Source organism: Halyomorpha halys, unplaced genomic scaffold (genome assembly GCF_000696795.3).
Source record: "Halyomorpha halys isolate HHAL.00 unplaced genomic scaffold, Hhal_1.1 Scaffold100.1, whole genome shotgun sequence".
In the NCBI taxonomy this organism is placed as follows: Eukaryota; Metazoa; Arthropoda; class Insecta; order Hemiptera; family Pentatomidae; genus Halyomorpha; species Halyomorpha halys.
The window spans coordinates 750,800-772,971 of NW_027112088.1; the positions used below are offsets into that span (position 1 = coordinate 750,800).

The 22,172-nt window shown below is 30.4% G+C and overlaps 2 protein-coding genes across 2 annotated transcripts in view; one reads left to right on the top strand and one right to left on the bottom strand.

Annotated features, from left to right (window-relative positions):
• Window positions 1–22,172, top strand: part of LOC106677467 (epidermal retinol dehydrogenase 2) — a 75,545-nt gene that overhangs the window by 14,090 nt on the left and 39,283 nt on the right. The gene's annotated exons all lie outside the window — the stretch shown is intronic.
• LOC112211957 (calcium-binding protein NCSA) overlaps window positions 9,251–22,172 on the bottom strand; it is a 41,902-nt gene continuing 28,980 nt past the window's right edge. The window contains exons 6-7 of the transcript XR_010844116.1: window positions 14,797–14,918; window positions 9,251–9,500 (exon numbers count right to left, since the gene is read on the bottom strand). The gene's annotated coding sequence lies outside the window, so the exon portion shown is untranslated. The remainder of the gene's footprint in view (window positions 9,501–14,796; window positions 14,919–22,172) is intronic.

Here is a 22,172-nt window from a genome sequence, read left to right on the forward strand (position 1 = left end):
ATATACAACAGGTAAGTAAAAAGAGCTCGATTTGTTGTGATTTTAACTTAAATGTGCAATCTTACGCATGCATATTACCATATTATAAATCCCTTTTCCGACTCTCAAGAGCTATGGATTTTGACTAATGATGTATAAAATAAAAAAGAATTTCATGGAAAAGTGACTAATTTCAACTTAAATTCTTACTGCAACTTTAATAAAAGTCATCCAAAGGAGTTTAAGAATTCAGTTAGAGGTAAGTCGGCAGATCGAGTCGGTTCAAAATGAGGTTTATAGATTTCGATGTGGATATCAATACCTAATTAAGTTATGAGGTCTCAGCGAGTACAATTCAAGGTAAATATAAGTTTATGGATACCTGAATATTAACTGCAAAACTGAAGTGATACTTTCAGTGAGGCGACGTAATTACTTACTACGTAATTACGCCGTATTATGGTCGTTATAAAGTATACAGCATTACCAATTGTATGTGTTTAATAGACTTTCTTGATAATATTATATTATTAATACGAATGAGCATATGTCTTATATTCCGAATGAATTAAAGAAAAGAAGGAAAAATATCTAATGCAAGAGTTCTCGAAGGAGTAAACTAGTTATTATATAATCTATGTAAAATTAAACATATCTAAAATTATAAATAATAATGATTTCTCCTAAATTTTATTTTATACAGTAAAACCCGTCAGTAGATTTCTGTAATCAAGCAAATGTTACTCTCTCAAAATATTTTTTAAAATAAATAAATTAAAGTACAAAATATACGTTGCATTCCAGCATATACTTCGCACAGTATTTTCTTTTCCTACATACTCAACCACTCAAGAGTAATTCTGCCACAAATGTTTTTAAACTCGATGAGGGCACAGCGAAGTCTTTTTAGATCAAAAAGTGTATCGCGAATTTTTGTAAGCCCAAGAAGTTTTGGAATTGCTGCTGTAGTGCCCCAACCTCATGTTCATTTTAGGTTATATCTATAGAAACTTTATTATAGCGGACTCTGCTCCCGCATTTCTAAGTTATATCAATATAAAATTTCCTATTAAGCTTAAAGAAAATTTATTAAGAAATTTTTAATTATTGTAACAATTATTTAAAAATTGGTAAGAGAAGCATAAATAAATAATAAATTATAGGCTAAATAAATAAATACTATTTAGGGAGACAGGGAGAATTGGAAAAGGGATGGGGTGATTAAAACAAAGTCGTAACGTAAGAATGAAAAAGTATAACTATTAATTACAAGATAAATTTTCAACTTTGTTTATCCTAAAACATTTTTACTTAAAAATAAAAATGAGTTTATATTTTATAAACTTAGAGTAGTTTATAAAAACCAAAAGGAACGTGAATCAATCAACATCTTAGATATTGATGGTAAAATGTTTAGTATTTTTAGTAGGTATCAGATTTAAAGAACAGTATAATGAGGCATCAAATATACGTATTACGACAGATATAATTTTTATAATAATTATAGTTAGTTATGTTCTCTATCAAAAGATTTTTCCATGTTTACTTCTAGATCAAAATGTAATTTTTTACCATAAATCACATACATTTATCTCTAAATTCTCCAATAAAAAGATTTATTTGCCTCTAAAAGTCCTATTTCAGCAACATAAAAAAACAGACATACTAATTTTTTAATCCTGGATGAAATGTGTTCATCTTATAAAAACCTATTTGTAATTTTACAGGGTTATTACCCCCCCTCCCCTACCCACCAAAATTATTGAAAAGAAGTATTTTATATGCATTGAAAATACCGATGTATAGACCTCATGGCTACACGGGTGAAAGTAGTATTTGTGAGTTTAATAATTTTTAGATAAATGTTTGTAGCTTATTTTCATATAAATTTATTCATAATTTAACCATACATATTATTATTCTCATTTTCTTATTCCAAATATCATCAACATATTTATTTAAATATATTTTTTTATCTTTTAAAATGTTTCTCATCAATACATAATTTGCGGTAATACCTTTATTTATAACTATAATACAATTATATTAACATTAAAATTATTTCATACATATTTTGATTTCTTGTTCGAGATAAGTTGTATTTATCAATTAAAATAAAATATACCCTCAACATTATTTATTAATATATTTTATACGTTTCGGTCCTATAGAGTACAATCTTAATTGTAAGGGTTTACAGTAGTATATATAACCAATTTTACAAATCAAATAATAAATAATAAATAAAGTTGTCGGCAACGATAAGTTAATTTGACTATATTATATTAGACATAGCCAGAATATCCAGCAAGCTTTTTAATGATTAAACTGAGGTTGCAAAATTAAAATTAAGATTGTACTCGATGTAAGGTTGTACGAAACGTTGGTTAAAATAAAGTAATAAAGAATATTGAGGCTATATGGATGCATTTTATTCTAATCGATAAATACAACCAGCCTCCTAAAAAAAAATAAAATAATGCTAATGTTCCATCCATAAATAATATAGATGATATAAAATTTATTCTAGAGAATAAATTGAGCGCTATCCTCAATTTTTGTTTTATGGCTCTCTCAATAAGTAGTCTATTAGTGACCAAATTAATTGAATTGAGTAATTAGCGTGTATAAAATAATTGAAGAGCTTGTTACAAAAACACCCACTTCCTACTGAAAATGAAATTTCGATGAGATCTAATAAGTCCTCCAAGCTGTACTGTCAAACTTTTTTCCTCACCGAACTGGATGGAATGAGATTTGTCTTTTAGAACTAGGCATGGAGATGTCCATTTTAGTAGATGGAGATCTCTCCTCAATTACATTTATTCATATTCAAGTTAGGTGATTGTTTAAAATATGATAACATTATTTGATAGAAAATGATTTAGTGAATTTTATAAAAAGTAATTTTTAATAATAAGCCTATAATTTGTTAAGTCAGTACTTAACTTATAGGTTACAACATGGTTAGTACCTAAGTAATCACATAACAGATTACTTTCTCTTTAGAAAGACTGTTTAGTTTACAAACAGTGTAAAGAAGACTTGACACATGGAAATGCAGATATCTACACATAATTATCTCGCTCAATTATGTTGTTTTTGACACATCTCACAGGAATCCGTTTCAGACATGATGCCTTTATACATATATGTATTAGGTCTACCGGAAATCTTAGAATAGAAGATTCAACATTATGTTTCATAACCAAAATGCGTTTTTGACATCAAGGATTGTGGAAAGGTTTGATTCAGCTCAATTTTTCACCTCTATGGATAAGGAATTTTTATCAAATAAAAATCTATGTACATATTTGAGGTCACGAATAATGACAGTTATATTATTCAATAAATTTATGAAAGGTATTAAACCATTATTAGTTTGTTTTTATTCTAAAAACGAATAGAACTTTTCATTAGGCCTAATATATTTCACATATTCATGTGAGATGTAATTGAACATATAAATTAGCATAATTGAAGATGATAATGTTATAATAAAAATAAAATTAACTGAAATAAACAAACTTAATTAATAATTTTGATTAACGATTCTTGGTTTATATATGAAGGAGTACAGGAGGGAAACGATCAAGGTTATATTTCATATTATTGTTTTATTTATAAAATAGAGTAACCTAGTTCTACCTCGTCTACTGCATTTTATATAACAAGGACTCACTTCATTTAATAAAATGAAGAAATAGTTGTAAAGAAAGTTTTTACCCTGTAAGCTTCATATGTCAGTGTAACTTTAAAATTTCGGTTTTGAATGTCTTAAACATCTAAACATGTACAAGCAGGGCGGCCTTTAACCAAGTGGATAACATCAAGATTTTAACCATTGGTTCTTAAACAACGCGCTAGTTAAAATCATTAATTTATTTAACATTTGAAAATTAATAAACATCAAAAAAGGAAAATTAAAAATTTACAAGATGTAATTTTTAATTCATAATTTTTATTACCAATATCATTATTATTTATTTAAGTGTTTCGAACACTAAGGCCATTTACAAAGTTAGTAGATTACAATTGACATATTCACAAATTTACAATTATAATTAAGTAATTTACAATTACGATTTATATTTTACAGAGTAACAATTAGTATTGACGTAGTTAGTAACTAACTATATTAAATTATGCGTCCACTTATACATGCTGGAATTAATTATATTATATTAATGATTTTTAAAAAGTGAAAAAATAGATTCAAATTATAAACATAAAAATCCGATGAAATAAACGGGTTTAAGTAAAAAATCACTAAGTTAATGTTAAATACAAAGCAGGACTTGTAAAAAACAAGGAGGTAACCAAAGAGCACACAGGACATGAGATAAGGTCCAAAGAGGTAGTAAGAAATATATAGAGTGATGGCTGTGCTAAGTACAGTGAAGATGCAGAAATTGTGACATGATTTCCTAAAAGAAATTATGAGGTGAATATGATTGTGTGAACTATAATGAATAGAGATGGACATTGTTGTTATGATAGTTTTGTTATTGTTATAGGTTTAAGTAGCATGAATATGGGACAGTGGTCCCGAAACGTTGTACCATGTGGTGATAATTTTAATAAAAAATTTCATTAAATTGGAAGTCATTAACCTCAAAAGTAAATTTTTATTATGAAATTATAATTAAGTAATTTACTATTACAATTTACATTTTACAGAGTAACAATTAGTATTGACGTAGTTAGTAAATTACTATATTAAATTATGCATCCACTTATACAGGCTAGAATTAGTTATATTACATTAATGATTTTTAAAAAGTGAAAAAGTTTTATTATTGTTGTGGAATCTTCTCTCAACATCTCCTGTAAATCTTAAGACAATCGGTGTGATTCGTGAGCAATACATTCAGTGAGATCGTTTCGGCAGTAGCTACACATTTTCTAACTACTTAAAAGTATATTTATTTAAGTATATCAACATTAATATCATACACATCAATCAACATGAACTGTTCAATCTTTCTCGAACCAAGTTGGACTTTTCGGTCCTTCCAAGACAGCACTAGTCAGGGAAACTACTGAAGGAACTACTTTCCTCACTTTATAAAGGGTGCCACAACTTCTAAAAGGACACACAACCATTGTGAACACTAACTGTTGTGAATAACTAACTTGTAACAGGGTATTTATTTATAGAAAAAATGGTTAAAATTGGTCCCTGCTTGACCCACTAATGCTATCGATCATATGAGTAAGGATGCCTCATGGATCGGAAGGACATGTGCTCTTAGTGTTAAGATGATGTGTACAAGTATATAGAAATATAATTTTTTAGTGATAAGTTATAAAGGCTTTAACTATCAACATTAATGATAACTGTTATCTGTTTAGTTGATAACCCCCAAATCATTTTTTTTTTTATATCACTGTATCTTAATAATCCATAGCCTTTTTAAAAGTAATTTATTCAAAAGTTAAGCCGCGAGCACACACACGTGTATTTATATTTTTCAATAACCCACCGAAGACGATTGGTAATTTTAAATAAGAGATCCAAGATGTTTTTGACTGATTTCTGGTGGTCATACATAGCATGAAAAATACGCCGGCGACATGGTAGAACCCAACAAGTGAGCTAATGGACATTTCCTTCCATACCATCAAGAGTAAATGCACCTTATTATAGTCCAGCAGTAACATTTTTTTTTATTACAAGATATATGATCCTTATGATTGGTAGGATTTAAAGAAAGAAATTATAATACTGAACCAATACTACTTCACAAAGTATAAAATAAATACGTAATGATAATTCCAGTCTCTGCGAAAAATATTAAAATAACTTCCATTATAGACCAACTCAAAACATAAACTCACTGACGTAAACACTATAATGTTTCAGGTCGTCAAGATACGAGATATCCGTGTGTATTTGCATTCCTTAAATGAGACTTACGATGAGGTTGAACAAAAATTCGAATTTCTGGCTAAAATCAGAAACATATTCTTATGTTTTGTGAAATGCTGAATCCAAAATTAGTATATTTTATTATAAAATGTGCATAGACATCTTAAACAGTTATTTCTGAAATTCGTAGAATTATTCTAAATCTTAACATATTGAAAAAAAACTATGGAAGAGTTTTCTACCAAATGTTAATATATCCACTTTTGGTAAAATTTTCTTTTTTATTCATTTATTTAATTTATTTTATTTAATTTTAGTATGTATGAGATCATTCATCACTATTACCTATTCTCCATAACTGTGTGGCAGATTGTAATATCTATCAATAAATAAAAAGTAGTAGTGTTATTAAAAAAAAATATTATTAAAAATTAATATGAGAATGACATCTAAATATAAATATAAAAACCTATGACTTCCAGTATAACAATACTCTACTTATATCTGTCAAACATATCCGCTACGTAGGACTAAATACCTACCTGGAATACACAAGACTTAAACGACAACAAACTTTTTATTAATTACAAAAGACTCATCTACTAAACTTTGGGGCTCAACTAAACTATCGAATTCCAAAATCCTCCTTAAAATCATTAATGCTGCTTACTTTGTTGCAAATAGAATCATGCGTAAATACTTTAATGTTTTATGTATAGCCGACTAATCCTTCAATTATAAACTCCTAATCTCCCAAACCCACTAGTTTCTAACCTGGCTTCTCCTTCATTACCTGATAATCCTTCTAGGCATTTCAAAAGAAGATGGACTCGAGATCTTCTACTCTAGAAATGTAATTGGAGTTTTATCAATGGGTAGATTCTCCACATATGGTTAAGTTAGTTAAGTGAAAGGTGTGTGTTACGCGCACCGCCCCAGATTTCTTTTTCTTGATCCCAGTTTTCTTGATTGCATTCCTCATCATCCCCATTTTTTACAAGAACGAGTTCTATTATAATTTTAAGATACTTCCCATCGATTTTTTTTAATCTTTATCACTTTTGGCGATGCTGTTGCATTCTTCCACACACACTTATTAACTTCTCGATCCATTTCTTATTTTCCTTCGCTCCCACTACGGCTATATTTGGTGAAAGGTTGGTTCACTGGACAACTCCAAGATAAATTAAAACGTGTAATGAACTGATCTGTTACAATTTTCGCTGTATCTTAAAACTGCGCTATATCTCTCAACCTTCCGCAGGAAATACTTCCTATATTTCTTCCTGTACATTACATAATATCCTCAGTTTGTCATTGAACTATTTTACTTCATATTTTCTATACACTAAACCCATCCTTACAATATAACACGAGGAGGCCCCTCACCTCCGGACTCAAATAGTTGCTGAACGGATAGCTCATAAGTAAAATTAAATATAACAGGTAACCTTTAAATACCAAAGGTAGTAAAAGGTAAGACACAACACGAATTACTTTTCCTTTATACACAGTAATGCACTACTAACTCACATTTTATTTCTGTTTTAGAGGGTTCGGAAAAAAAAAAAAAAAAAAAAAAAAAAAAAAAAAAAAACCTTACAACAAAAGTATTTCCTAAACTCTTTGGGATCTTCTTACAAAATATAAAAAATAAAATTTTGATTTTTAGTTATATTTAATAAACAAGCAATGCCATGTTGGAAAAAATGAATGTCTCTATTGCTGCAGAACGTCTATCAATTATTTTTTTTTTTTTTTAAGGCTACTATTATTTCTGTGTATAGGTTGATTTTATTCTTGTCAACTTCGCATAACATTATATCAGGCTGTAGGAGACGGTTAAATGGGCCATATAAGAGATAAATTTTGGCCCCCCTCTTACCATAAGCATGTCTTCACATTATCTATCCGTGAAATCATTACGACTGAATAAATATAATCCTGAAGGCTGAGAAGTTGAAGTCAGTTAATGACGTTGCATGTTTCCATTACAGATAAATAATTGGATTACCGTTATTGACTGGAGGTTAATTATACGATTGCAAAGAGTTTTTCATTAACAGTGATAGTTGTTATTTACAGTAGTAGTTGATGGTTGTTCTGAAGTTTTAGGCACACATCATTAAAATGATAATAACGTGTAGTTTTTCTGTCGTAGACAGTTGCCGTTTCCATTGGATTTCAATTCCATCTAACATGTAAAGCCCATCAGACCACCTAGGACAAGAACCCAGGAGGAGAATAAAGGCAGTTATCTCACCCCAATTTTTTATTACTTCAATAAAAACTATGTATAATTAATAGTCAAAATTGATGAGTCTGCCAAGTATAGGTAGAGGGAATAAAAAATGGCGGCTGTTTCAAAGCGATAAAAAAAACTAATTTTTTATTCGGAGCTCTATATCTTAAAAAGTAGGAACACAAGAAAGCCTAAGAGAACGTCATTTAAAAACGAGTAAATTTGCAAAATATGAGCCCTAATAGAGTTATTTCCGTTAAATAGTTTTCGAGATATAGCTTTTTAAAAAGCAGCATTTCATAAAAATGTATGGGACGTACTGAAATATCAGTAGTTAATGCATTTATTATGAAAAATCTATATCTCAAAAACAATTTGGCGTACAGATGTCTATTAGCACCCAAATTAAAGCTAGTTTCCATGAAATTTTCTAAAATAAATTGATTTATAGTTGTTCGGACTTTGAATATTTAATAAAACAATGACTTTAACTAATATTAAATTACATCTGACATGAAGGGTCATGGGTTCAGTAGTTTGTAAAGAAGTACTGTTGCTAGACCAACGGTTGTGCATGGAGGTGATTTGGTCAGAATCACGCTGGACCGCCAGATTTTTACTCAATTAAGGGTACCCAATTTTAGAGGCTGAGTGAACCCCAGGAGGGCTTCAGAACCCACAGGAGTTGACTGACGGCTAAAGTGTAACAGAAAACTTTTCTGCCCAGCCGGATTCGAAATCAGGTCCCTGAAATTAATAGCTACGTGCGTTACCCCGTGGCTACCGCTCTCCCTAATATTTTTTTTCTTATTTATGTTGGTAACTTAAAGGTTTTTTGTAATTATTTATTTTATTTATTGATATATATAACTGAATTAAAAATATATACAAGTATATGTGATGTGATTTATACAATGGCATGATACAGATATATGGAGATATAACTCCAATAATATTTCTACAGAAGATCTTGAGGCCATCTTCTCTTCAGACGCCTAGAAGGACTATCAGGTAATGAAGGAGAAACCAGGTTAGAAACAAGTGAGTTTGGGTGGTAAAGAAGGATTAATAATTGGTTCTGGCCAAATTGGGGACTTTCTGAAATTCTGACGACCCTTGTCAATATCCAGTATGTTGACAGCAAACTACTTCATAGTGATAATAAAATTTCCTTAAATAATGTAATATAATATAGTAATGTCTTACTTTAAATAATAACAATATTTTCTAATAATTAAATAAACGAAATTTCCATATTCATCGTATGTAATAGTTTTTATATCATTAGACGTATCGGCCCTTCTTGGAAATGCTCCTCTTTAAATTATTTTATGTACAAACAATTATCATCGAACAACGTTTTATTCTTTATAAATAAGTTAAAATAAACAACCTTGACATTATTACCTGAAAACAATAAAAAATAAAATAAATAAAACATCATTCTTTATTTATGTGAAAATTAAACTTAACTAAAAAAAATGACTCTCCTTAGCAACTAGTGCCTAAGTTATCTTTACTAAATTATTAAGTATCTTCCAAAATTGGTTATGGTTGACATCAGCATTTTTATCATAGTGGAGGTGAGTAATGAACTCATTAAGCTTATCAAGGTAGCAATGGATACGTTTTTTATCAGACCAGTTAATGAGAACTTAAAAATAATCTCCCGGAGGAAAGGAATAGCCGATAAATTCTTATCTTTTTTTTTCTGTTTAAATATAAAATTTAAATAGTTTTTCGTATCATTTAGAAAGTATTTATTTATATCTTTTAATTGTTATAGAATTATTCCAACTGACTTTAATATTGCATTGTTTTTTCTCATCTTCCATCGAAGACCTATATACGGCCTCAGACTGGAATGTAAAAATTAATTTCTGAGAACAATCGTGAAATAAATATCGACAGCCCCAGGTGGGAATCGAACCCACAACGCTATCAGCCACTACATGCTCCGTTATCACTTCCTCTTTATCATTTTTTCGTGTCGGAGATTCATTCAGAAGTAAACAAAGATTTTTCCTTATTGTTAATCAAGGGATAATTTATTGCACAATATTTAGTTGATGAGGTATTTTCAATTCACTGATTGCCATCTTAATAAGGATAAAAACTGGGGAAAAACAAGCAAATAAATTTTTATTCTTCTATTCATGCATCCGTTTCATCAAACGATGGTCCAACACGTACTTCACATAAAATATAACTATAACTAATGGATTGCTGAGTATAGAACAGTTAAACCAAAAACCTACTTTTTTGGCGGCGGAAACTTTTGGGTGGTAGTAGGTAAATAGAGTGTCAAATGCCGTCTCTTCAGCAAAACTGAGAAAGGCTAAGATGTGAATACATAACCAGGTAGTACAAGAGCCGGGGAGAAAAAAGGGCAGTTTTTCACCCCAGTTTTTGATTACTTAAATAAAAACTATGTATAATTACTAGTCAAAACTGACGAGTCTGCCAAGTTTAGAAAGGGGGAATAAAAAATGGCGGTTGTTTCTAAAGGTTCATACAACACTAGAAAACGGAAGAGAACATAATTTAAAGGAGAGAAATTTGCTAAAATATAAATCTAATAGAGCTATTTACGTCCCATTGTTCTGGAGATATAGCTTTATTAAAAAGCATCATTTGATAATAAAAATTACTGAAAGATTAGTAGTTAGTGAATTTATTCTTATAGATCTCTATCTCAAAAACCATTTGATGTACATATGTCTATTAGTACTCAAATTAAAGCTAGTTTAATTTACTATAAAGTAGTTTAAAATGTTTAACTTCGTAGAAGTAATAGTTTTCATGATATTAGCTAAAATAAATAGATTTATAGTTGTTTGGACAAACATTTTGACTTTTGAAGAAACATATCTCAGGAACCATTCGACGTACAGATGTCTGCCAGCACTCAACTTAAACATAATTAATTTTATTATACAGTAGCTTACAACATTTACCATTGTAGTAGTATTTTTTTTTTTTATAGTTGACAAAATAAATTCAAAAAATGTTAATTTCTAGTTGTTCGGATAAAATTGTTAATTTTTTAAAACATATCTCTAGAACCATAAGACGTACACATATCTGCTAGCACTTACTATGAAGGAGTCTATAACACATATCTTCGTAGGAGTAGCTTTCATGATATTCGCATACAAAATTTTATATTCTACCTAACCGTACTTTTTTGCCTAGTGTTTATAAATAGTTTTTATTAAAGCTCTTCTTTTAAAAAAAAAAAATCTTTTTCCTCCTCTTAGGCTCTTGTACTATGTGCAAAATTGAAGAAAATCTGATATGGTAAGGTTCAAAACTGTGTTGAGTTGACGTGCAACCAATTGCTAAATTACTTCACGAAACCCCTAGAAGAGGCTTCACGGCATGTTAGGAATCACTGGTATAAAATATTGCTTAGAAACACGAAAGCAACATTGAATAGAAACAATTGAAATATATCATTCTTCCTATAAGTTTTGCCCTGAATATTTTTTTCTGAGACGGCTACTAATTAGGAAATTAATTTAATAATATAACAAATTAGAAATTTTTGTTAGAATAGGTCTTTTTTTCTTAGTCCTTAACGATGGATCTCAGTGAAAAAGTTATAATAAATTAAATTAAAAAAATATAAAATTGTGCGTCGAAAGAATACCATAAAGTAATTATTATGTTAAGTGATATGTCGGTAAAAAGACTGCTCAGAATGGTCTCTATTCCAATAGCTGTTTTTTTTAAAGTTGAAATTCAACCAGAAAAGATGGTTTACGAACATACTACTTGACCGAATAATTACTTTATTAGTATTCATTCGACGCAAAATTTAATGTTTTTTAATTTAATTTATCATAACTTTTTCACTGAGATCTACCGTTAAGAACAAATATGCAAAAACCGAAAAAAAATCTATTAGAACAGAAATTTCTAATTTGTTACTTATATTAAATTAATTTCGTAATTAGTAACTCTAAAATGTGTTTCCGTGCTATGTTTGGATTAATATGTAGTACTATACCTTAGTTTTGACAAAATTTTAAAATAAATTTCATTTTTTTGGTTTACGACGGCTAAGGGTTTACGATATACTACTTTACCGAATTAATATGTTACAGTACTCATTCTACACAGAATTTAATGCTGTTTCATTTTTATAAGAATAACTTTTTCGCAAGGATGCACTGTTTAAGAATTATAGGCGAAAAAAATGACTTAATTCCTTACTTCAAATTAATTACCTTATTAGTAACAGTTTTAGAACCACCAGAAATACTTGTCCGTGATGGAAACTAATTTTTAAAATTATTAGCAGATGTATTTCCTAAGGAGTGGATTTCTTGTACCAGGACTCTGTTTCATAATGAAAGTTAATAGTATTAGTTCAAAATACAAGTACAGAAAAAACGTGGTAATAATACTAATACTTATTTTTTTCATGATAGTGATGACTATTAGTGATATTACAGGAATTTAACAATACTAAAGTACAAGTTACTATTGTACAAGTCTGTGTAATCGAATTAAGATAAACCTACAAGACTAATAGTATTAGTTTTTACTTTATTATGATTGGACACGCTCGACTGTCTCAGATTTTCTAGTCTCTAAACTGCTGTCTCTATTTATCTATTTTTCTCCTTTAGTCAATTATAAAATTCATTCAAAATTCATAGTTTTTCATTCTTTATTACCGTTAATAAAGCGAAGTGGTTTAATTATTTTATAATTATAATTGATAATTATTTTGAATAAACAAAATAAGTGAAACATTTATAGAAAGACTTTAAGCATTTAAAACCTGTTAAACTATTTGAATAAAGATAAGACCTAACTGATATTAAATACCTATTAGTTGTACATTGGCATGCCAAGTTTAACTCTAACTCTAACTTAAAAATCGTTACAGCCGTTTAAAAAAAAATAGGATGAATTGATTCTAATATGATAAAATGGAACTTCTGGTCCGTCAATTTTATCGAAAAAGTTGCTACCACATCCCAGGCATATACTTGCATTAAATTTGTAATTTAAGTTTCGCCCTACCCCTGTCGAACAGATCCGCAATCTTGGACTACATTTGGACAAACGATGAACCTGGAATTCTCACACAAGACTGAAAAGACAGGAAACTGCACGTCGATTTCGACAATTACAGCACTTACTAGACAAACGGATTAAACTAACAACACATTACAAAAGACTGATCTACATGACTGCAATAAGGCCAATCTAGACTTACGGAGTTGAGCTTTGGGGCTCCACTAAACCTTCGAATTCCTCTCTTATTCAATCCTTACAATCCAAAATCCTTCGTAAAATCCTCAATGCTCCTAACTTTGTCACAAATAAAATCATACATAAAGACCTTAATGTTCCCTATGTAACCGATCTAACCCGAACCAGATATCACTCCTTCCATTATAAACTCTCTAACCAATCAAACCCCCTAGTTTCTAACCTTGCATCCTCTTCCATTCCTGACAATCCTCCGAGGCGCCGGAAAAGAAGATGGCCGACGAGACCAGCTAATGTAAAATGTCATTAGAGTTCTACCAATGGGTAGTTTCTCTACACGCCTGTAACACTCCAATTTAATTAGATCAGATTTAATAAATGTATGTACAGTTGTAAATAGCAATAAATAAATATTAAAAAAAAAAAGTTTCGCCCGACTCTTCGTTTATGAACCTGGGCTGTTCTATACAGAATTTATTTGGACTCGGGGGCCTTAAAACTTCAAAATTCGAATTCGAAATTTTCAATGATCGCAACAATTTTATATTCTTTATGTATATAGTAAGTGAAAATAAAAATATTACCAACGGAATAAATCAAGCAAGATTAAACTTAGTTTTATGTATTTTCCAATTTCGATAATCAGGTTTGACTTCTACGAAGACAATCATTGATAAAAGTTCTTCTTTCTTTGTTCTTTGAATTACCTTTTGATGATTGAGATAATTGGCAAATGGATCCTGATTGTTCGACAGTTTGTTTTCGTTACATCAAAGGCCGAGGAGGAAGTAGTTATCCAAATGAGAGGACTCCTCAGAGGACAAGGCGATTCCAAACCGCTTATTCCACTAATTGTACTGTCTGCGTGAGAGCCTTCTGCATCAAATGGAACAGCAGCCTTGGCAAAGAATTTATTGTCTACTATGGAATGACCATTAGAGTGCCATTTAGAATTTTTTTTTTTTTTATACTGCTGTTCCGCGTGACGTCAAAGAAACACACCTTAACCACCTTTAAAAGTATATCTTAACCACAGTATATATTCTATTTTATTCATAAATTATAAATTTTCACTTGATAGTTCAAAAGAGTTATATATATTTTTTCTTTTTCTGGAACAAATAGACCTTTTATTAAAGAAGTAATTTATTTTAGCATCCGGACAACGTTTCAGTTATTTTACCCATCAGGGCCACTGTTCTACTTAATTTATATTATGAACATAAGTGAATCCTAATTAAAATGAGATGGGACTAATGAAAAAATCTTTACAACATTTACTTACCAACCTATATATACATAAGGTATTTACCACCCTATATATACATAGGATACTTATCACTCTATATATACGTAGGGTACTTACTAACCATATATACATAGGGTACTTACCACCCTATATATACATAGGGTACTTACCACCCAATGCACATATAGGGTGCTTACCACCCTATATATGCGTAAGGGTACTTACCACCCTGCCTACGTCACCAAGTTGAAGTTATCGATATTTCTGTGATTTTCGAAATTTCTATTTTTTTATCACTACTCAAATTGGTATTTTAGGGTTTCTTGAGATGGAAATAAATTTTGTTCCTGCAAAGTATAGAACAGTTTAATAAAAGATAACGAACTGTGATGTAATCAGGAACGATCGGGCATATTTATTCTTAATCTGTTTTAATATTTCAAATTTATCTATAATTTATTATTGCTAACAATGAGAACTCCTTTTTTTTATTAACAAAATTAAAGGTACTTTAAAGGAAAATTTTTTTGAAAAATCTTATATATTGTATAAATTCCAAAGTTAGTAGGGCTGTTAAAAATGAACAATAGTTTACAGATTTTATAATTTTACATTATAAAGTACGTCAAATATCAAGTAATTTTTATTCAGTTGAAAATAATGAATTGATGAAATATTATATTTTACATTACAATAAACATTGATAGAGTACAATTTATATTGTAAAATGCATAATCTTGTGATAATATTGTCGCAATTTTTATTATTTACATCAGGGAGTGAAATCAGATGTTAGAATAAATATTAACCTGATTCTGAGAACAAAAAGTTAATTAATAATGCAATGTTCAGACATTTATATTCGATATTAACATAATTTATAAGATGTAAATTTTTATGTAACGTATTGTTTTACGATTAGATGATTGGTCTAAAAATAGAAAATGTTTTATAGGGAAGTACAATCATTTTGTACAATTTATATTGTAAAATGGATAATCTTGTGATAATATTGCCGCAATTTTTATTATCTACATTTGAAATGCTGAAATGCCATAGTTTAAACCGATTATTTTAATATTCATGTAAATAGTTTTCCATATAATTTAAAATATGTAGAACATGGTCAGGAATGCGATAAAAAAAGAACAAAATAGTTTTCAACTATTTATTGCCCAACGTTTCGCCCAACTTTGACGAAATTTATAGAACAGACCTGGATGCCAGACTCGATCAAAAGCTTGTTCAACATCGAGGAAGACTCCCATGCAGTACATACCGCGCTCCAATGTGGAAGATTTTAAATATTTAAATCATTATGTGTAAACATTTTCAGAATTGATGGACCACGTTATATACCTATGTGTCCAATGTACGAGAATTTTTGGTAGATCCAGGAAATTTCTATCTTAAAATTCGTTGAATATACCAATTTCGAACCTGTTCAGAGATAAAGTTAAAATCATTGAAAAATAAAAATTGAATGTCAAAAATATTTTGGCAAGGAAGCTCAGTCTAGAACATTTTAAAAAATAAAGTAACTTAAGCTATAAAAACTACCTGATAATTAGTTTTGAGCCGGCTTCCAAAACAAAAACTACGTCAAACTAAAAGTAGCAATTTCCTGCTTATATAAGCATTCATTGACATTGAAAATTCACAAGTTCTAGACCATTCCACAACCACAATGAAAAATGTCATTTAGACCTCGAATTTTTAATCTTTCCGAAAATATTTTTTTTTTTTTTGTCCTGCTGTAAAATTTCGGAAAATGGAGATAATGGGGTATGATTCTCATGAATTAATGTCAGTAAAAAAAAAAATAGTTTATCTTCATCTGATTAACCAAGACGTAAGTACTTCAAGAATGATAAATGTTTCTTACACGAGTTGAATCACGTAATGAATTCATTCTTATGTATAGTGAAATATTATGTAACTTTTTGCGAAGTAAGGAATGCAACACAGATTTTATTCTCCAGAACACGTAAACTAATTTAATTCCTTTTTAATAAATAATAATTTATTAATAATATATTATTATTTATTACGGATATGTTAACCCTTATCTTATAGGTAATATCTTCGTCCCTCCGACATCTAACTGCCTCATGTAAGTGAACTGGGATTTAGAAACTTGTATGTTTCCTTTTTGTTATTTTCTATGATTACAATTTTTTGTAGTATTTAATCATCAGTTTTTATCATTCAGTCACCAAGTTGAACAATTATCAAGGTTAGGTTCACTGTCAGGGTGTAGACGAGCATTGTCATACTTTTTCCTAGTAGTGATATTACTAGAATGATAGATATCTTTCACGTGTAAATCCTTATCCTATATTCACAGTTTAAATTTTCAAACACCTGCTCGAAAATATAGCCATAACTTATTAAAATGTTTTGACATGTACCTAGACGTTATATCCTTTGTTCACCTCTTTATATTTTCAAATTGTCAGTTCATGAAAACACTATATAAATTAAAACTGCAGAGCTGGTGGTACAACTAGTAATTGATCGTTCAACTTTCATTTTTATGACCGCACGGACTGAGAAAAAATCGATACTGTTCAATATTAGATTAAATCCCTTAGAGACAATCGGCCTGAAAACTCTTGGTTTTGATGCGGTGCCTCGTTGTTGCAGAATTACGCCATCTTCAGTTGGGCGAAAAAATTACATTTGATACGGAAATTTCAACTGATGCAGCAAGAATAAAGGGATTTGATTTCGTAAGTTTGGACATGCTTAAATGTTATGCCATAGGAAGCGAACTGAAACGATTTGCTAGTACCTTTATTAAATATATTGAAATAAAAGTATAGTGACGGATTAAAAATAACTTTAATATAACTTTTTTTCCTGATCCCTCTAAAAACAGAAAATAAACATGAATTGATGATACATGCATTATGTGAAAATGGACATAATTCAAAGTGAGTAATTCCTTTCCCTACTGTACTTGAAGGTCTTAAGGAAATCCTTGATGTTGAGATGTTTGTTCTGCAGAACAATTATTATTAACACTGTACAACAATGTTATAATATCGGGAGGAAAAAATAACTATTAAGTTTGATAACGCATATTATCATAATAATGAGAAATCAAATCTACGAGAAAAAAAAAACAAAAGTGTGAGCAGCAGAATTCCCTGGCTAACATTATACTTTTTTTTTTCTTTTTTTTTTTTAGAAAACAGAAGATAATTGATTTAATTGTTTCATTAAACTTAAAAATCGCAAACAAATTGCTGATGGTGAGATAAAAACAATTAAGACCCACAAATGGCTTTCTTATAATAGCATCTCTATTCACATTTAAATTTTCAAATTTCTAATTCAATTTTAAAAATGCTGTAAGGCGGAAAGCCTGAAAAAACGCGAAACATATTCTAAAGGCTCCCTCTAAAAAAGTCCCAACAACAAAATTTAACATAACAATATTTCAGTGAAAATTTGTCAGAGCATTTTTCAGTCGTCTTTCTGACCTCAGAAAAATATTAAATAATTTTAAATCTAAAATTTTAAATTTTATCACAGAAAAGTATAAAGAGTTCTGGAAATGGTCAGATTCTCCACTCAAGTTGTGTGTTTGCGGCTTTAGCGCACTTGCTCAGCCTCCACTGGCTCATTACCAGTGATGCGGCGAGGGGGGTGCGCTGGGATCTCTAGAGCTCTGCTCTACCCCTCACACATGAGGGATAGAGTGGGCACAGGGATCCTCAGGTCGATTGTGTAAATATTGTAAATATTGTATATATTATTTTATCATTATGTTATTTTATTTATTTATTTTTCATACAGATAGTTTGATTATGTTCATCTTGTCTATTCTTTTGTTTGTATATATTTTAAGAGTTTTTTTATTATTATTTTTTTTTTCTTCTTCTTTTTTATTTTATTTTATTTATTTTTTTATTTTATTTTTGTATGTATGAGATCATTCATCACTATTACCTATTGCCCACAACTGTGTGGCAGATTGTAATATCTATCAATAAATAAATCTATCAACCAAGAAAGAAAAGAAAAGTATAAAGAAATCTTAATTTGATTTTTTTTTAGTGAGAAACTACAAATATCCGGAATAAAGCAACAACATTAACAAGCATGCTATAGCAAGAAATGTTCCTATTAATACATCTATCCTCCATCTTGTTTCCTTTATTTTAAAATTCATTCAAATGACACCTTCTTCTTCAGTTACGTCTAAGATTACACTGAGAAGCCTCCTTAGCTTACCATGCCAAACTGCTTCTCATTACCCCAACGGTAAAAACTAGAGATTGATTGGAATGTTTCAATATGAACTTTTTTCAACGTGAAAAGATGAACACACATTCAGTGGTGTAGAAATAAGTAGGAAGGGGCCTTCGCCTCATAGAAAGGGGAATTTCACATAGAACAATCTTTGAATTACTCAAGTTTTATAAATTTATTACCCTTAAAGGGGGCCCCTAGGAAATTATTTGATGATTAGATTCCTTAAAAGTGCATTCTGAGGCAACTTAATAATGTATTAACCCATTAAAACCATTCAACTAACACTTAACCATCAGTTGAGGTAACTACAAGGCAGTTTTAACAATAGTTCCTCTGTGTTTAAACAATATGTGCTACCGAATCCTTCCCGCGGCCTAATCTCGTAGTGCTTGCGGTTTACGAATTATTTCTAGCCAAATTTGTTCAGCGACTACAAAATTCGTAGTAATCCTGCCTATGTGAATATGAATGGAACTATGAAGGCAAGCCTCATGAATAACACGGAAGGAAACGTGTCAATATTACAGATAAAACTAAAACATATAAATAATTGAGAAGATACCCGCTGTTTTATTTCCCAACGATTTCTGGCTCCACCGACGAAGGTCGTAGACTCATTCAATGTAATATAATGTGACTAATCAGGACAATTAACCTATTGAATACTCCCACAGATAAAACATTCTAGCTCAGGTCCTGTGCATATTATGACGATGAAAGGGGGAGGGGGTTTTTAAGACATGGCAGCACTCCAGAGTTCTTTGATTTTTCCGCTTCATCTTGGAGGAAAGAAGTGAAAATCCTGATCCAGAATATGTACTTTTTCCGTTTTGGCGGAAAGAATGGCGAAAAAAAAGTTTGAAATAAAAACTATAAAAAATAAGTTTGAAATCTAGAATCTTTAAACTTGAATATGAAACTAGAAAAAAGTTTGATCGAGCAACGATGTAGAAAAAAATCTTTAATCACTCATATCTTTCAAATCCGTTCAATGGTTTGATCGGATTTAAGAATGATTTGCAGATTTCAATTTAAAAAAAAAAAAAAATCATTTTTTCAATTGAAAATTACTCTACTTGTTTCCCTAAGGTGAAAATGTCTAAGAAATTGGGAGTGCTGCCTTCTCTCGTCTTGGAAATGCACCAGTAAGTATTCCTCTTTGGCCTTAAATATTCTTTTCCTTTTTAATAAAGATTTTAAATTATCCTTTTAAATGAGGATAAGATATTCAGACCTATACCTTGGCCACTGCCGAGTGGTAATTCTAACAATCTGCAATAATATAGAGTTCTGAAGGCTTTGAACTCGGTCGAGCGAGGTCTTATAGAGGTACCACAGCAAAGGCGTGCCATACAGCAGCTTCGAAAGAATGACAGCCATATAAATCTGGAACTGGAGGCCAATGAGAATGAAATAATCATTTTTGAGAGAAAGATACTTCGAAGAATGTTTGGTGGTCATTGATGAAGATAGAAAAATGCGGAAATATATGAGCGATTTGGGGAAGCTAGAATCATCAAACTCAAAAAGATAGGATGTCTTCGCTGGGCGGGACACGTTGGCCTGATGAATATGTATGATACCCAAAAACAAATTCTAGATGGAAATCTCCACCGAGCTGAAACTGAAAAGTACACAACAAAACAAAACTGAAAGATAGATAACAAAACAAAACTGAAAGGTAGATAACAAAACAAAACTGAAAGGTAGATAACAAAACAAAACTGAGAGGTAGACCAAGGCCAAAACTGAGATGGATAGATCGTGTGACGCAGGATGCCAGAACACTAATAGAAATAAAAACTGGAGAGCAGCGGCACAGGACCGGAACACCTGGCGAAAACTTTGCTCGGAGGCTAAGGCCAACATCAGGCTGTAGCGCCAAGGAGGAAGAAGAAAAGGAACAGGCTTGACATAGTGCTCATTTAAAAGATGTTTTATTTTTTTTTTGTGAACACATATACATAGGTATATGTAATATCTGGCGAATAGTTCCTTGTAATGAATAGTTATAGAGGATTGTGGGTCAGCAGTAATCTCTTCCGGGGAAAGTCAATATTACACACGTGCCTTATCTTTACAACTATTTGTTTATATGATATCTCAGTATTTTTTACTATAAATTAAAACTTTCATGAGTTTTATAGATTTATTTCCTTTAAAATGCAGTAACTCTAAAAAAAAAAAATTAGTATAAATCAAATGCTAATTTTATTCTTTAAAAAGTTTTTTTTAGAAGAATAAAAATCAAAAATGTACAAAAACACAAAGAAAATACTCTTAGGAAACTATATTATATTTGAACTTCTCTGAATAGGATAGATGGGAGTTCCCTAAGGTGTCGTATTCTGAAAAACAATTTTCGCAACCAGAAATATAATTAAAAACTTTTCTAGTTAATCAGTCAATGGAAAGGTCCATTTAGCAAATTGTTCGGGGAAGTATTGTTCTGTTGTAGCAATGTAAAAATATCCATTTTCAAACGAGCGAGGTTCAACTCAAAGTAAGTAGACGGTTCTTGGTGAAAGTTGTCTGATGCACATTCTACCCAAGTTTTTTTTCTATCATCTCCATCGTGCTGATTCGATTCTTTAAAAATCATTTTTAAAAACGAATGAAAATCACAAATGTACCAAAACGCTCGGAGCCTACTCTTCAATTACAATATTATATTTTAACCTCTCTCAATATAATACACCAGTGTTTCCCAAAGTATGGTATTCATACGCTCGGGGGTACGGTAAGTTTGATGAAACAGTCATTGGGTTTTGAATGCATCTGGTACAACAAGAAATTAATTTTTTTATTTTAATTATAGAAAAAAAAATCGTAACTTGTTAGGATTGTGTTTTATTTAGTTTTAATATGTAGTTTATTCTATAGCCATGAAGTTCTCGGATCCATAACCAAATGCTGGTCGATAACTGGAACCTTCAATCCAGTGGTTCCTAAACCATAGAAGTCTATGGACCCCTAAGCAAGAAATTGAAGTAATTCACCGCTCCAGAATTGGGGAAAAGGAGAACCCCTCTCGAAACATATTGGAAAAAACTTAATAAAGCTTAAAAGTGCATTTTGAATCACTTTTATCGAACATGCACCTGCTAAAACCTCCAAAGCAGTGGTTCCCAACCAATAGAATTTATCTGACATTGAATCAAGTGTGAACCACCTCCACTCCCACAGTGCCAAAGGGAAGTCCCCTTCCGAAAATATTTAAGGATTAGGTTACTTAAAAGTGCATTTTTGATCACTTTATTGTACACATATCTGCTGAAACCTATCGGCTTTATATCATCAGAAAAGACAAATAAAATATTACTAACAATAAATCGCCA